The sequence below is a fragment of the Leucopleurus acutus genome (assembly GCF_964270905.1).
Source record: "Leucopleurus acutus genome assembly, chromosome: 3".
NCBI classification, from domain to species: Eukaryota; Metazoa; Chordata; class Mammalia; order Artiodactyla; family Delphinidae; genus Leucopleurus; species Leucopleurus acutus.
Window position 1 is genome coordinate 131,033,728 of NC_139145.1, and position 18,951 is coordinate 131,052,678.

An 18,951-nucleotide genomic window follows, 5' to 3' on the forward strand; every position below is an offset into this window, starting at 1 on the left:
ATATAATGTACTCATCTGAACGACTCAATCCTGGGAATGAAATGCTGTCTGTTGAAGCTTGATCTCTTCCTCACATACTCATTTCCCAGTTTTGGCTATTATAAACTCTGGAATGTTTGTTCTAATTCATTACTGTTATGCTGTTAGACATTTTATATTATTCACCTTGTTTACAAAAGAAGTATGTGTGTACTTTCTTTTTGTAGATATATATTTTTTAAGGTAAATTACATGGTTTTTATACTCACCACTAGTTTTTCATCAGCTAAGTCTTATCTGAGTTCTTAATTTTATCCATTTTTAGGCTGAATTTTGGCAGTATTCTTCTGGAGTCTTTGCAAGTATAAAAAGTCTTTCTGTTGCTTGAAAGAATTGCAACTTGAATGGATATAAGATTTTCAGATCTTAATCTTTTCTTCTCAAAACTAAATACTCATCTATTTGTATTATTTGGGGTATTGTGTTGTTTTGTATCTCATGTTCTGTTTGAAATGTCTGACTTTTTCCCCTTGATCATGCTTAGTTTTCCTATTTTTTAATATTTGGATGTCTGGATATATCCTTTCTCCCAAGTCTGATCAAGTCATTAATTTTTCTAGACTACGTTTAGATGTCAGTTGTTTATTATTAAATTCGTCTGACATCAAGAGTTCTTTCAAACCAAAATTTCTTTCTTCAGATTGGGAGGTGGGATTTTGCCATAGCTTTGAATGTTATTTTTATGTCATTTATTCCTCTGAAACCTAAGTGATTATTTTTAAAAAAATATTTATCAGAAATTCGATTTTCTGCATCATAAATTGTGTTTTTTTATTGATACTATTTTAATTCTGCAGTGGCTTTACTCTTTAAAACTTTACATTAGCTCTGCCAGCTATCACTTTATCTCATGCCCTTGTTTTATTATTTTCTTTTCATTGTACCATATTTTCTTAATTAAAAAAAAAAGGCAAAGCATTTTCTACCTAAAAATTTACTTCTATTTCCTGGAGTAAATCTTCAGAAGTATCTTCTTTACCAGGTCCTTTCATGCCATGTTTGTCTCCTTTCATGTTGCAGAATCTCTTCAGAGACACAATGGTGGTATTTTTCATTCTTCTGGTTACCCATTCATGAATGAGGACAAGCTTATCTGGGCTTGGTAGGTGGGCCAAAGTCATCTGTGCCAATTCTCCTTGGGTTTTTTCCTGTTTTTTTAAAATCTGCATTTCATTGAGGTCTTCCTTTTAGAAATTAATCTGGATTCTGAATAAAAATTAAGAAAAAATTCTTTGTATTAAAGTGCAAATCTTGGGTGTCTATAGTTGGAGGGGAGAGATGAGTGGGGATGAGTTGTAGAGTTAGTTGCAGAAAGGCAGTTTTTCTCTGCACGCTTTTCTTTCTTCATTCGTACCACTGTACCATGGACCAGACTTCTGTCTCTGTCTTTCAACTTGGTCTAATCACTACTCTAAATACAAAGTGTGGTTATGTCCTTCTGGATCTCCCTCATGGAGCGGTAGACTTCTAGTTGAGGAGGAGCATTTTGTCTCTTACCAGGGATGCCTCTATTTTTGAAAGTGTTCCTCCCAGGTCCAGGAGGACTGGCCACACGGACAAGAAGTTCAGCTTCAGGGAAGCACCGGCCTCACTCTCCCTCCAGCACAGCTACTTCTGATTGTTCTCCACCTGAAGTAAAATGGTCCTCATCTCTACACAGTCCAGCATCATCTCTAGCTTTTCCCCCTTCAGGTTAGGGGATTCCTCTTCATTTCAGAAAGTCTTTCTCCTTTTGGAGTCAACTCCTGACTCCATTGAGAAGCTGGATTATGAAAACATACTACCCCCAAGGTGTTTGTTGGGTGTAACTGCCACTTTCTCCCAAAGCCCTGCTCCTGGAAACTCAGAGTGCTTCCAATCCCTGGTTGTCGAGGCCCCCACTGAAGTGATGCATGATTTTCCAGTGGGCTCCAGCTTTCAGCCAAGCCCTCCAAAGTAAGGCTTTCTGGAATATTCTTCCAGAGCTTCCATTCTCAGTTTCTTTTACTTATTCTCTGTAATGTTGTTCCATTCTCTTGGAAGAGGATTTGTGAGTCAGTCTTTGATATTGCTCCAAATCCACTCTATGAAACCAAAATTCCTCAAATTTTGTGGTTAGGGGTTGTAACACGTCCTTAGTTCCAATTCTGATGAAAGTTTTTCACCTTAAAGTTTTTTCTTTGGCCCTTTTTGGTTAGAAGATTCACTGTGTTATAATCTTGTAAGGGGTTATAAATTTCCTCATATTATGGTCTTTAAAGAATTCCTACATTCTTCCAGTAAAATTTCTAAGAAGTTTAGCTATTCCAAAGAATTCAGTGCTATATTTACTAGCTTTATTTAATTTGAGAGTTGAAAGACTGTTGCATAAGTAATGCAAGTCAGAAGCAACTACTATGGCTGTCTCTTCTCTTTTATAGATGAGATGTCTGCAATCTAGAGAGTAAGCTCAGGCCACGTACCCTTTAGTGGCCTGGGCAACACTCAACCCCAAGTGCCCTGACACACCTTCTGCTCTTTTTCTTTTCTTCACTTTTTTACTATGATCTTGCCTCACAACTTTTGGCTAAAATCAAGTAGGTATATATCCCCTTTGGATCAAATAGGAAAGTATCTATTTTGGCAATATGTTAATGAGGATCTTATTCAAAAGCTTTTAGAAAATATAGTAAATTCAAAAGTATCATTATATTACTATGTTTAATAACATAATAGTCTAATAAAAAAAGAATATAATCATAAGACTTAAAACTTATGTTTGTGCTTTGCTCTCTGTTGGTGACTGGACATGGATTACCCATTATCAAAGGTGAATTTTCTAGGCAACAGCATTAATGCAGAGCAAATTAATTCATGCCTGACTTTCACATTTGGTGCTACTTAGCTGCCTCCCCTCAGGCTTCTTTGCCAGATGTTTCAGCATTAAAGCTGGAAACCACGGCCATGCCAAAGTCACCCTTTGCTTACAGCCATAAATGGAGTTTTCTTTCTGGAAACATCTACTTGTCTGTCACTCTCACTGTTCTTGTGTGAAACTTCTTTGCCTGCTGCTTGTCTCTGGGTTGCCTGAGGTACCACACTGTAATTCAAACATATTTGCAGAGAAAATATTCTGAGATGATATGTTTTATAATAACTTAACTTCATCTTACAGCATTTGGCTATGATGGCTACTCTGTCTCTCTTAAAACTCAATGCCTCTGATATCCCTGATATCTTTCAGGTCAGTGAAGAGCACAGGATTCTGGAATCATACTGCCTGGGTTCATTTCTGCATCAGTTAGCTTTTCTTACAATAATGCTGGGTAATAAACAACCATACACTCCTTTTGTTATTTTTACATACAGTAAATAATTTTATTTTATTTATTTTTTTAAACATCTTTATTGGAGTATAATTGCTTTACAATGGTGTGTTAGTTTCTACTTTATAACAAAGTGAATCAGCTATACATATACATATATCCCCATATCTCCTCCCTCTTGTGTCTCCCTCTCACCCTCCCTATCCCATCCCTCTACATGGTCACAAAGCACCAAGCTTATCTCCCTGTGCTATGTGGCTGCTTCCCACTAGCTATCTATTTTACATTTGGTAGTGTACATATGTCCATGCCACTCTCACTTCATCCCAGCTTACCCTTCCCCCTCCCTATGTCCTCAAGTCAATTTTCTATGTCTGCATCTTTATTCCTGTCCTGCCCCTAGGTTCTTCAGAACCATTTTCTTTGTTTTTTTTTAGATTCCATATATATGTGTTAGAATATGGTATTTTTTTTTATCTCTTTCTGATTTACATCACTCTGTATGACAGACTCTAGGTCCATCCACCTCACTACAAATAACTCAATTTCGTTTCTTTTTATGGCTGAGTAATATTCCATTGTATATATGTGCCACATCTTCTTTATCCATTAATCTGTCATTGGACACTTAGGTTGCTTCCATGTCCAGGTTATTGTAAATAGAGCTGCAATGAAGATTGCAGTATATGACTCTTTTTGAATTATGGTTTTGTCAGGGTATATGCCCAGTAATGGGCTTGCTGGCTTGTATGGTAGTTCTATTTTTAGTTTTTTAAGGACCCATCATACTGTTCTCCATGGTGGCTGTATCAATTTACATTCCCACCAACAGAGCAAGAGTACTCCATTTTCTCCACATCCTCTCCAGCATTTATTATTTGTAGATTTTTTGATGATGGCCATTCTGACTGGTGTGAAGGGATACCTGTTTGTAGTTTTGATTTACATTTCTCTAATGATTAGTGATGTTGAGCATCCTTTCATGTGTTTGTTGGCAATCTGTATAGCTTCTTTGGAGAAATGTTTATTTAGGTCTTCTACCCATTTTTGGATTGGGTTGTTTGTTTTCTTGATATTGAGCTGCATGGGGTGCTTGTATGCTTTGGAGATTAATCCTTTGTCAGTTGCTTCATTTGCAAATATTTTCTCCCATTCTGAGGGCTATCTTTTCATCCTGTTTATGTTTTCCTTTGTTGTGCAAAAGCTTTGAAGTTTCGTTAGGTCCCATTTGTATATTTACGTTTTTACTTCCATTTCGATAGGAGGTGGGTCAAAAAGGATCTTGCAGTGATTTATGTCATAGAGTGTTCTGCCTATGTTTCCCTCAGAGTTTTATAGTGTTGAGTCTTACATTTAGGTCTTTAATCCATTTTGAGTTTATTTGTGTGTATGGTGTTAGGGAGTGTTCTAATTTCATTCTTTTACAGGTAGCTGTTCAGTTTTCCCAGCATCACTTATTGAAGAGGCTGTCTTTTCTCCATTGTATATTCTTGCCTCCTTTAACAAAAATAAGTGACCATAGGTGCATGGGTTTATCTCTGGGTTTTCTATCCTGTTCCATTGATCTATATTTCTGTTTCTGTGCCAGTACCAAACTGTCTTGATTACTGTAGTTTTGTAGTATAGACTGAAGTCTGGGAGCCTGATTCCTCCAGTTCCGTTTTTCTTTCTCAAGATTGCTTTGGCTATTTGGGGTCTTTTGTGTTTCCAAACAAATTGTAAAATTTTTTGTTCTAGTTCTGTGAAAAATACCATTGGCAGTTTGATAAGGATTGTATTGAATCTGTAGATTGCTTTGGGTAGTATAGTCATTTTCACAATGTTGATTCTTCCAATCCAAGAACATGGTATATCTCTCCATCTGCTTGTAACATGTTTAATATCTTTCATCAGTGTCTTATAGTTTTCTGCATACAGGTCTTTTGTCTCCTTAGGTAAGTTTATTCCTAGGTATTTTATTCTTTTTGTTGCAATGGTAAATGGGAATGTTTCCTTAGTTTCTCTTTCAGATTTTTCATCATTAGTGTATAGGAATGCCAGAGCTTTCTGTGCATTAATGTTGTATCCTGCTACTTTACCAAATTCATTGATTAGCTCTAGTAGTTTTCTGGTAGCATCTTTAGGATTCTCTATGTGTACTATCATGTCATCTGCAAACAGTGACAGCTTTACTTCTTCTTTTCCAATTTGTATTCTTTTATTTCTTTTTCTTCTCTGATTGCTGTGGCTAAAGCTTCCAAAACTATGTTGAATAATAGTGGTGAGAGTGGGCAACCTTGTCTTGTTCCTCATCCTAGTGGAAATGGTTTTAGTTTTTCACCATTGAGAATGATGTTCGCTGTGGGTTTGTCGTATATGGCTTTTTTATGTTGAGGTAAGTTCCCTCTATGCCTACTTTCTGGAGGGTTTTTATCATAAATCAGTGTTGAATTTTGTTGAAAGCTTTTTCTGCATCTATTGAGATGATCATATGGTTTTTATCCTTCAGTTTGTTAATATTGTTTATCACACTGATTGATTTGCGTATATTCAAGAATCCTTCCATTCTTGGGATAAACCCCACTTGATTATGGTGTATGATCCTTTTAATGTGCTGTTGGATTCTGTTTGCTGGTATTTTGTTGAGGATTTTTGCATCTATGTTCATCAGTGATATTGGCCTGTAGTTTTCTTTCTTTGTGACATCTTTGTATGTTTTTGGTATCAGGGTGATGGTGGCCTCGTAGAATGAGTTTGGGAGTGTTCCACCCTCTGCTATATTTTGGAAGAGTTTGAGAAGGATAGGTGTTAGCTCTTCTCTAAATGTTTGATAGAATTCTCCTGTGAAGCCATCTGGTCCTTGGCTTTTTTTCGTTGGAAGATTTTTAATCACAGTCTCAATTTCAGTGCTTTTGATTGGTCTGTTTATATTTTCTATTTCTTCCTGGTTCAATCTCGGAAGGTTGTGCTTTTCTAAGAATTTGTCCATTTCTTCCCTGTTGTCCATTTTATTGACATATAGTTGCTTGTAGTAATCTCTCATGATCCTTTGTATTTCTGCAGTGTCAGTCATTACTTCTTTTTCATTTTAATTCTATTGATTAGAGTCTGCTTTTTTTTCTTGGTGAGTCTGGTTAATGGTTTATCAATTTGGTTTATCTTCTCAAAGAACCAGCTTTTAGTTTTACTGATCTTTGCTATTGTTCCCTTCATTTCGTTTTCATTTATTTCTGATCTGATATTTATGATTTATTTCCTTCTGCTAACTTTGGGAAATTTTTGTTCTTCTTTCTCTAATTGCTTTAGATGTAAGGTTAGGTTATTTATTTGAGTTGTTTCTTGTTTCTTGAGATAGGATTGTATTGCTATAAACTTCCCTCTTAGAATTGCTTTTTCTGCATCCCATAGGTTTTGGGGCATCGTGTTTTCATTGTCATTTGTTTCTAGGCATTTTTTGATTGCCTCTTTCATTTCTTCAGTGATCTTTTGGTTATTTAGTAGTGTATTGTTTAGCCTCCATGTGTTTGTATCTTTTACAGTTTTTTTTTTTCTCTGTAATTGATATATAGTCTCATAGCATTGTGGTTGGAAAAGATGCTTGATATGATTTCAATTTTCTTAAATTTACCAAGGCTTGATTTGTGAACCAAGATGTGACCTATCCTGGAGAATGTTCCATGAGCACTTGAGAAGGAAGTGTATTCTGTTGTTTTGGATGGAATGTCCTTTAAATATCAATTAAGTCCATCTTGTTTAATGTATCATTTAAAGCTTGTGTTTCCTTATGTATTTTCATTTTGGATGATCTGTCCATTGGTGAAAGTGGGGTGTTCAAATCCCCTACCTTGATTGTGTTACTGTCAATTTCCCCTATTATGGCTGGTAGCATTTGCCTTATGTTTTGAGGTGCTCGTATGTTGGGTGCATAAATATTTACAATGGTTATTTCTTCTTCTTGGATTGATCCCTTGATCATTATGTAGTGTCCTTCTTTGTCTCTTGTTATCATCTTTATTTTAAAGTCTATTTTGTCTGATATGAGAATTGCTACTCCAGCTTTCTTTTGATTTCCATTTGCATGGAATATCTTTTTCCATCCCCTCACTTTCAGTCTGTATGTGTCCCTGGGTCTGAAGTGGGTCTCTTGTAGACAGCATATATATGGGTCTTGTTTTTGTATCTATTCAGCCAGTGTATGTCTTTTGGTTGGAGCATTTAATCCATTTACATTTAAGGTAGTTATTGATATGTATGCTCCTATTACCATTTTCTTCATTGTTTTGGGTTTGTTATTGTAGGTCTTTTCCTTCTCTTGTTTTTCCTGCCAAGAAAAGTTCCTTTAGCATTTGTTGTAAAGCTGGTTTGGTGGTGTTGAATTCTCTTAGCTTTTGCTTGTCTGTAAAGCTTTTATTTTCTCTGTAGAATACGAATGAGATCCTTGCTGGGTAGAGTAATCTTGGTTGTAGGTTTTTCCCTTTCATCACTTTAACTATGTCCTGTCACTACCTTCTGGCTTGCAGAGTTTCTGCTGAAACATCAGCTGTTAACCTTAAGGGGATTCCCTTGTATGTTATTTGTTGTTTTTCCCTTGTTGCTTGTAATATTTTTTCTTTGTATTTAATTTTTGATAGCTTGATTAATATGTGTCTTGGTATGTTTCTCCTTGGATTTATCTTGTATGGGACTCTCGGTGCTTCCTGGACTTGATTGACTATTTCCTTTCCCCTCTTAGGGAGGTTTTCAACTGTAATCTTTTCAAATATTTTCTCATTCCCTCCCTTTTTCTCTTCTTCTTCTGGGACCCCTATAATTAGAATGTTGGTGCATTTATTGTTGTCCCAGAGGTCTGTGAGACTGTCCTCAATTCTTTGCATTCATTTTTCTTTATTCTGCCCTGTGGTAGTTATTTCCAATATTTTATCTTCCAGGTCACTTATCCGTTCTTCTGCCTCAGTTATTCTGCTAGTGTTTCCTTCTAGAGAATTTTTAATTTCATTTATTGTGTTGTTCATCATTGTTTGTTTGCTCTTTAGTTCTTCTAGGTCCTTGTTAAACATTTCTTGTATTTTCTCCATTCTTTTTCCAAGATTTTGTATCATCTGTACTATCTTTACTCTGAATTCTTTTTCACATAGACTGCCTATTTCCTCTTCATTTATTTGGTCTGGTGGGTTTTTACCTTGCTCCTTCATCTGCTGTGTGTCTCTCTGTCTTCTCATTTTGTTTAACTTACTGTGTTTGTGGTCTCCTTTTCACAGGCTGCAGGTTCATAGTTCCCATTGTTTTTGTTGTCTGCCTTCAGTGGCTAAGGTCAGTTCAGTGGGTTATGTAGGCTTCCTGGTAGAGGGGACTGATGCTTGTGTTCTGGTGGATGAAGCTGGATCTTGTTTTTCTCAACCATACTCTCTTGATGGATTACGATGATAAGCATTTGTTTCTCATGTTAGCTGGGATGGCTCTGCAGATCTCAGCTGATTTGGTCCTGTGTCTATGCATCAGCTGGGGGTCTGCTGGTCTAGATTAGGTTTGCTAGGTGAGGGTACCTCAAGCTACTGGTCCACCTAGTTGCTGATAAAACTCAGGTAAGTTCCTTGTATAATCATTCTAGGAGGCAAACTGAGGAAACTTGCAGGCTGGGAGTGATGCCAGAAACCCAAGAGAGCAAGTGGAAGCATGGCGTGCCTCTGAAGTCCTAGGTTGGAACAGGTACACTGTCATGACTGCCCACATTCCTTTGACTATAAAACTCAAATGGCTGAGTCCAAAGTTGAGGGGTAGGGAGGTACACTCTGCCTTCAGTGGGAAGGACTACGAAGTCATGTGGCCAGGGGCATAGATATAGGGAGTCAAGCAGGTGTGGTGCCAGTGGTTTATTCAGCCACAGAACCCCAACAGGACAGTTCCAAGTTCTGTGGCTTAGGCACATTACCTACTCATTTTAAAATCTTGTCTATGATTTGCAGATAATAATAATAATAATCTCTACCACATGGGGTTGTTGTGATGATTAGGATAAAAAAAAAAGCATGTGAAAAGATTAACATAGTTCTGGCACATAGAAAATACCAGTAAATGGTAGGGGATGGTGCTGGTGGCATTATTCCCAGTTCTCTTCTCATCTCTCTGAACATGTCTTCTGCAGCCTACTCTTCCCTGGCCTGATCCTCACCTATCGATACTTTCCAGAATTCCAGCCTGAGGCTCTTCCCTTCTCACTCCACACGTGCTACCTGGGTGATCTCTTTTATAGCCATAGTCATCCAGAGCATAAAACCATGTTGATTATCTCAAATCTCTTCCCCAGACTTCTGTATAATTCCTCTAGGCATGTGTCTTTGTTCTATCTTCCCTCTTGGTTTCAATTTTCCTACCATTGTACTTTTCTTGGGGCTAGAGCAGCACCTTGTATCCCCAGCTCCCTGTGCTTAAAGTAGATAGAGTCTAAAAAAGAAGTCTTCAGGGGCATAAATGAAGTCTGTTTGAGCAACTGGCCCCCTCATTTGCCTGCCAGTGACAGAAATAAGCACAATCACTCTTTAGATCCACCTAGTGTTTTCTACAACTCCTTTGAAGGGGGCAGTTTATCCTCCTAATCCACATGAAGGTTAGTTTTTTGTATTAGGACTGTGAACTAAGAATGCCACCTGCCATATCAGTAAACAAAGGATGTTGCAGCCATCAAGACATTACAGCCACCCCCGGAAGGTGCACCCAGAGGAGACTCAGGATGAGAAGCACAGGATACTAGCCCCAAAGAGCTGAGGTGCATATCAAAGGGATGATTTCTGTAATCCCAGACTCTTGCATCTTCCCATACATAGAAAAGTGCTAAATTCCTTGAGATATCTGGTTGTTTTTAATTAACTGTAATCTTTTGATGTTCTGAATACCTGGTCTTTGTTGTAAAAACTCTTGTATATCTTGGCTCCTGTGTCCTGGGCTTAAGTCCTCAGTTTTTCCACTGAATAAAACATAACTCTCAACTTTTAGGTAGTGCATTTTTTTTTCAGTTGATAGGATTGATTAAAAATTCCTTTTAAAATGCAAACATAGGAAGAAAGAGGAGTAAAACAGAAGCCCATTCTACCTTGCATAACTCATCACTGAAGACTGGTTTACCAGGCTAGCTTAGCTAAGTGATCGCATTGGGGTAGTGGAGGACAGGCTTGGTGCATTCTGACAAGGGAGGCGGAGGCTGAGAGACCTGGGAAGACTGGGATGGAGGAAGCAGTGTGGGTGAGTAGGTGCTGGGAACAGAAGTCAAGAAGGGAACAGTTAAGGGATCAAAAAACAAATAAATAAATATAATTAGTTATAATACATAATTTTAGCTGTTCAGGAAAAGAAACAATTATTTAAGAAGAGGACTAAAACTTGAGGCTGAGAGAAGTATTAAGGGATTAAAAAAAGCATTGTTTGCAGAGCCTAAGGAGAAAGGAAATATTTGTTAAAAATTAAAATAGAAACTGATATAGTGTAGTCCCAGTTCAGGAATACTTTATGGCAAAAATAGAGATCCAAAGGAGAATTGGAGGAGTATGGAAGCACTTTCAAAGTGCGCCTGTGTCTATTATTATTCCTGTCTAATGACAAAAACATAACATTATGTTCTCCTGCTGTTCTAGCATAGATTGATGTTGGCTGCCTCAACTAAGCAGATGGCCTGCATGACAACCAGAGTGTAGACATAGGTATTTTACTCTACTCCTTACAAGGTCCAGAAGAGCATTTAGCAGATGTGTCCCATCAATGTGCTCTGTAGAATTCCATCTTGTAACCTAGAACTTGTTCACCAAGTTCCAGGAAGTCACCATTTATATTGAAAGAGAGAAAAGGAAGTTCTCCTAAAAAGATACATAGACACTATCTGTACAACCTCAGGGTAGGAAAGAATATATTAAAAGTTATAGAAATCACAAACCATAGATGAAAAGAATGATTATTGACTCCATTAAAATTAATAACATTTGTAAAAGAAAAGACATCATACAACTCATTGTGAATTTTATGATCAGCTTCAGCAGAAAATAGCATTGTAAAACACTGCTCTACAAAAATATCTTGTTGTTTTGTATTTATAGACTAACTTGGAATGAATTACTATGTTGATAATATTCACGTATATTCATGAACATGATATAATTTTCCATTTATGTGGGTATTTGTTTATGTTTTTTAAATAAAGTTTTACATGTTTTTCCATAAGCTCTTACATCTTTTATTAGATTTATTTATTCCTAGGCATAAAATGCATTTTGTTACTATTGTAGATATTTTAAAATATATTTTCTAATTGTCATTTGTATATAGGAATTCAAAATTATATATATAGCATTTTTAGTTGTAGTAGTTTCTCTATGGGTTATTTTAGTTTTTTATTTCACAAATATATTGTTTGTGAATAATGACAATTTTGTTAATGTCTTTCCATGGTAGTTAATGAGGCTTGTCTCCTTCATACCCATTCTATCTTTCTGAATGGTAGCTCTTAATTTTGTTCACCAAAGCCACAACTAAATTTTCTAAATTCCTTTGTAAGTGGAGGTGCTGCGGGTATACAATTCTGACAAATGTGTCATAAGTAGAAAATTGCTAGGAATCTTTGGGTGTTTTAAAAGGGGCAGATTAACTTGGCATCCTAACTTTTGCCTTTTGCCCTTTGCCTGGAATGTGTATGTGATGCCTAGGAGTGCAACAGCTATCTTGTGAACATGAAGACGAAAGTCACACACTGAGGATGACAGAATGGAAAGATAAGAGATGCCTGATGACATTCCATAATTCTGTAAAAGCCTGGGACTACCTACTTCTAGACCTGTTCTAGAAAGTGAGAAAAATAAACCCGCATTTGCTTAAGTGTCTATAGAGGGTTAAAAGACAGCTGAAGAAATATGCTTTTAATTTCTTAGTTTTTATTTAATTTATCCTATTTTGGTGTTTTGTTCTATTTTTTTTTCCTCTTTCTAAACTGACTCAATCTCAATTACTTCTTAAGGTGGATAATGAATATTTAAAAAATAATTGTAAAATAGATAGCTAGTGGGAAGCAGCTGCATAGCACAGGGAGATCAGCTTGGTGTTTTGCGACGACCTAGATGGGTGAGTTAGGGAGGGTGGGAGAGAGGCGCAAGAGGGAGGGGATATGGGGATATATGTGTACATATAGCTGATTCACTTTGTTATACAGCAGAAACTAACACAACATTGTAAAGCAATTATACTCCAATAAAGTTGTTAAAAAATAATTTTTAAAAGGCAAACAGTGGGCATAATCTTCACAACAAGGTAAATGTAGAAAGGATATCATATATTTGTATATGAGTTCATTTATCAATTGAGAATCAAGGTTGGCTGAATATCTTTACTCAATTTGTATTACAGAAGCCAGTAAAGATTAATTTATTTTTAAAATAGGAATCAGTAAGGAAAGAGTCACTGCCCTTCATCTTTTGTTAAGTATATATGCAAATCACATGCATATTCGCTTGGTTATTGATTATCATATAAAAGACAGTACAGCATAGTGTTTAAGAGTATGGGTTTTGTATTCTGTCAGCTTTGCTTCAAATCCTTGTGCAGCTATGATCAGCTGTGTGACCTTAGACAAGTCACTTAACCACCCCTTCCATAATGATGTCAGAGTCTGTCAGGAGAATACCACAGACACACCAAAATATGGTTGGATATTGAGTGATGTGAATAAGGTAAAAGTAGGACTGGAGATTATGACTCTAGATTTGATCAGAGTGCTATAGAATAAATAATGTAAGTTTTGGAGCCAAACCTGAACCAGAAACACTGCATTAAAATGATCCCATAACCAACAATATTTGGCCTTGATTATTTTTTCTTTTTCTTCTATTTCTTGTGCCTCAATCATTTTTAATTTTTATTGAAGTATAGTATGGTTGATTTACAATGTCGTGTTAGTTTCAAGTGCCCAGCAAAGTGAAAGTGATTCAGTGATTACATATATATATATTCTTTTTCATATTCTTTTTCATTATAGGCTATTACAAAATATTGAATATAGTTCCATGTGCTATAACAGTAGGGTCTTTGCTAGGTTTTCTATTTTATATATGGTAGTGTGTCTCTGTTAATCCCAAACTCCTAAATTATCCTCCCCACCACCCTCTTTCCCTTTTGGTAAATATAAGTTTGTTTCCTATGTCTGTGAGTCAGTTTCTGTTTTGTAAGTAAGTTCATTTGTAACATATTTTAGATGCCACATACAAGTGATATCATACGGTATTTGTCTTTCTCTGACTTACTTCTTCCTGTGCCTCAGTCTTAAAAACTAAACTAACATATGAACTTATTTTGCTGAGGGTTAATCTTGGCTTGCCTTGGGAAGTAATATGTTCTTCAGGGAAAAACACAGAATATCTAGTTGGAGTCCTTATACCACTGCTTACTGACTCCATAGTCTTGGGCAGGTTACGGGGCTATTTGAACTTCAGTTTATCCATGTATGATTTCTAATGTTACTTGCTTTAACTACTTTGTAGAATTTTCATGAGGATCAAATAAAATAATTCCCATGCAAGTTTTTTGGAGCACTACTCAAATGTCGCATGTCACATAGCATTTAGCCCCATGATAGGTTTATAGGATATTCTCAATTAAAAAAATCACATTATTGACGTCTGGCTCCTTTCTTGTTTTTATGTTAGAATTAGTTGCTAAAATAATTTACCTTAAAAGATGTAGCATCCTGAAATGTCCAATAGGTTTGACCTCTATGATTTCTATATTGCTACATCATTTTTATTCTATACTGAACTTTCAGGTTTCAAGGCATGAAACATGTAATATTAGAATAACCCAAATCCCTGCTCATCAAAGAGGGAAAAAAGGTTTTGACCAACTTGTCTCAACTACATTTCAGTATCCTATTTCTCATGAGGCTCAACCAACAATTAAAATATCCAGTTGGTAGCTGTCTTGTCAACACCAGCTGACAACAAAACTGAACCCCATTATTCTGAGCTTGTAAAATATTCTCAGCTCTTAGTTTTCTCATATAATTCAGCTAAATAACATGCATCTATTAGGGATCATCATTAATACCCCACCTAAAATTAAACAACACTGTTTGTTCATAATAATTATTCAGTCTCATGAACGCTACTGTTCAAATATGTGATAGAATTTCCTACCCATGAGAATTATTTGCATATGAAATTATCTTCAAAGTGAGATATTAGTATCACTGAAACTCATATCCCATAAACTAGCCTGGGACTCTCCCCAGTCACTCACTGTAGGAAATAACCTGGTATAGATCTCAAAAAATGAGAACAAAAATACAACTCCTGTTTCTCGCATCTCCCATACCGAGGAGAATTAGAAACAGAGTATGGAAAGAGAATTTTAAAGTTATTGATTGTGAATGACTGTTCCTTAAGAGGAAGAGAGATGTTAAATGGCTAATGATAAGATTTCAAGTAGATGATTCTCCACTCTATTTTTTTTGAATTTTATTTTTTTATACAGCAGGTTCTTATTAGTCATGAATTTTATCCACATCAGTGTACACATGTCAATCCCAATCTCCCAATTCATCACACCCCCACCCCGAACCCCCCACGGCTTTCCCCCCCTTGGTGTCCATACGTTTGTTCTCTACATCTGTGTCTCAACTTCTGCCTGGCAAACTGGTTCATATGTACCATTTTTCTAGGTTCCACATATATGCGTTAATATACGATATTTGTTTTTCTCTTTCTGACTTACTTCACTCTGTATGACAGTGTCTAAATACATCCACGAATCAACAAATGTGGGGTGCATGTGTCTTTTTGAATGATGGTTTTCTCTGGGTATATGCCCAGTAGTGGGATTGCTGGTTCATATGGTAATTCTATGTTTAGTTTTTTAAGGAACCTCCATACTGTTCTCCATAGTGGCTGTATGAATTTACATTCCTGCCAACAGTGCAAGAGGATTCCCTTTTCTCCACACCCTCTCCAGCATTTGTTGTTTGTAGATTTTCTGAAGAAGTCCATTATAACTGGTGTGAGGTGATACTCCACTGTAGTTTTGATTTGCATTTCTCTAATAATTAGTGATGTTGAGCATCCTTTCATGTGTTTGTTGGCAATCTGTATATCTTCTTTGGAGAAATGTCTATTTAGGTCTTCTGCCCATTTTTGGATTGGGTTGTTTGTTTTTTCTTAATATTGAGCTGCATGAGCTGTTTATATATTTTGGAGATTAATCTTTTGTCCATTGATTCGTCTGCAAATATTTTCTACCATTCTGAGGGTTGTCTTTTCATCTTGTTTATGGTTTCCTTTGCTGTGCAAAAGCTTTTAAGTTTCATTAGGTCCCATTTGTTTATTTTTGTTTCTATTTCCATTACTCTAGGAGGTGGTCAAAGAGGATATTGCTGTGATTTATGTCAAAGAGTGTTCTTCCTATATTTTCCTCTAAGAGTTTTATAGTGCCCAATCTTACATTTAGGCCTCTAATCAATTTTGAGTTTATTTTTGTTTTAGGGAGTATTCTAATCTCATTCTTTTACATGTAGTTGTCCAGTTTTCCCAGCAGCACTTATTGAAGAGACTGTCTTTTCTCCATTGTCTATCCTTGCCTCCTTTGTCATAGATTAGTTGACCATAGGTGCATGGGTTTATCTCTGGGCTTTCTATCTTGTTCCATTGATCTATGTTTCTGTTTTTGTGCAAGAACCATATTGTCTTGATTACTGTAGCTCTGTAGTATAGTCTGAAGTCAGGGAGCCTGATTCCTCCAGGTCCATTTTTTTTTCCCTCAACACTGCTTTGGCTATTCGAGGTCTTTTGTGTCTCCATACAAATATTAAGATTTTTTGATCTATTTCCATAAAAAATGCCATTAGTAATTTGATAGGGATTGCATTGAATCTGTAGATTGCTTTGGGTAGTATAGTCATTTTCACAATATTGATTCTTCCAATTCAAGAACATGGTATATCTCTCCATATGTTGGTATCATCTTTAATTTCTTTCATCAGTGTCTTATAGTTTTCTGCATATAGGTCCTTTGTCTGCCTCGGTAGGTTTATTCCTAGGTATTTTATTCTTTTCATTGCAATGGTAAATGGGAATGTTTCCTTAATTTTTCTCAGATTTTTCATCATTAGTGTATAAGAATGCAAGAGATTTCTGTGCATTAATTTTGCATCCTGCAACTCTACCAAATTCATTGATTAGCTCTAGTAGTTTTCTGGTGGCATCTTTAGGATTCTCTATGTATAGTATCATGTCATCTGCAAACAGTGACAGTTTTACTTCTTCTTTTCCAATTTGTATTCTTTTATTTCTTTTTCTTCTCTGATTGCCATGGATAGGACTTCCAAAACTATGTTGAATAATAGTGGTGAGACTGGATATCCTTGTCTTATTCCTGATCTTAGTGGAAATCCTTTCAGTTTTTCACCATTGAGAGCGATGTTTGCAGTGGGTTTGTCGTATATGGCCTTTATTATGTTGAGGTAGGTTCCCTCTATGCCCACTTTCTGGAGAGTTTTTATCATAAATGGGTGTTGAATTTTGTCGAAAGCTTTTTCTGCATCTATTGAGTTGATCATATGGTTTTTATTCTTCAGTTTGTTAATATGGCATATCACATTGACTGATTTGCATATATTGAAGAATGCTTGCATCTCTGGGGTAAATCCCACTTGATCATGGTGTATGATCCTTTTAATGTGTTGTTCGATTCTGTTTGCTAGTATTTTGTTGAGGATTTTTGAAGCTATATTCATCAGTGATATTGGCCTGTAATTTTCTTTTTTTTGTAGTATCTTTGTCTGATTTTGGTATCAAGGTGATGGTGGCCTCATAGAATGAGTTTGGGAGTTTTCCTCCCTCTGCAATCTTTGGGAAGAGTTTGAGAAAGATAGGTGTTAGCTCTTCTCTAAATGTTTGATAGAATTAACCTGTGAAGCCTTCTGGTCCTGGACTTTTGTTTATTGCAAGATTTTTAATCACAGTTTCAATTTCATTACTTGTGATTGGTCTGGTCATATTTTCTATATTTTCTATTTCTTCCTGGTTCAGTCTTGGAAGGTTATACCTTTCTAAGAATTTGTCCATTTCTTCCAGGTTGTCCATTTTATTGGCAGAGAATTGCTTGTAGTAGTCTCTTAGGATGCTTTGTGTTTCTGCGGTGTCTGTTGTAACTTCTCCTTTTTCATTTCTAATTTTATTGATTTGAGTCCTCTCCCTCTTTTTCTTGATGAGCCTGGCTAATGGTTTATCAATTTTGTTTATCTTCTCAGAGAACCAGCTTTTAGTTTTATTGACCTTTGCTATTGTTTTCCTTGCTTCTATTTCATCTATTTCTGCTCTGATCTTTATGATTTCTTTCCTTCTGCTAACTTTGGGTTTTGTTTGTTCCTCTTTCTCTAGTTCCTTTAGGTGTAAGGTTAGATTGTTTATTTGAGATTTTTCTTGTTTCTTGAGGTAGGCTTGTATAGCTATAAAGTTCCCTCTTAGAACTGCTTTTGCTGAATCCCATAAGTTTTGGATCGTCGTGTTCTCATTGTCATTTGTCTCTGGGTATTTTTTGATTTCTTCAGTGAATACTTGGTTATTTAGTAACGTATTATTTAGCCTCCATGTGCTTGTGTTTTTTACATTTTTTTCCCTGTAATTGATTTCTAATCTCATAGCGTTGTGGTCAGAAAAGATGCATGATATGATTTCAATTTTCTTAAATTTACTGAGGCTTGATTTGAGACCCAAGATGTGATCTATCCTGGAGAATGTTCCACACACTCTTAAGAAAAAATCTACTGTTTTTGGATGGAATGTTCTATAATATCAATTAAATCTATCTGGTCGATTGTGCCATTTAAAGCTTGTGTTTCCTTATTTATTTTCATTTTGGATGATCTGTCCATTGGTGTAAGTGAGGTGTTAAAGTCCCCCACTATTATTGTGTTACTGTCGATTTCCTCTTTTATAGGGGTTAGCAGTTGCCTTATGTATTGAGGTGCTGCTATGTTGGGTGCATAAACATTTACAATTGTTATATCTTCTTTGTGGATTGATCCCTTGATTGTTATGTAGTGCCCTTCCTTGTCTCTTGTAACATTCCTTATTTTAAAGTCTATTTTATGTGATATGAGTATTGCTACTCCAGCTTTCTTTTGATTTCAATTTGCATGGAATATCTTTTTCCATCCACTCACTTTCAGTCTGTATGTGTCCCTAGGTCTGAAGTGGGTTTCTTGAAGACAGCATATATATGGGTCTTGTTTTTGTATCCATTCGGTAAGACTCTGTCTTTTGGTTGGAGCATTTAATCCATTCACATTTAAGGTAATTAGTGTTATGTATGTTACTATGACCATTTTCTTAATTGTTTTGGGTTTGTTTTTGTAGGTTCTTTTCTTCTCTTGTGTTTCCCACTTAGAGAAGTTTCTTTAGCATTTGTTATAGAGCTGGTTTGGTGGTGCTGAATTCTCCTAGCTTTTGTCTGTAAAGCTTTTGATTTCTTTCTCTTTTTGTCTGTAAAACTTTTGATTTATCCATTGAATCTGAATGAGATCCTTGCAGGGTAGAGTAATCTTGGTTGTAGGTTCTTCCCTTTCATCACTTTAAGTATATCATGCCACTCCCTTCTGGCTTGTAGAGTTTCTGCTGAGAAATCAGCT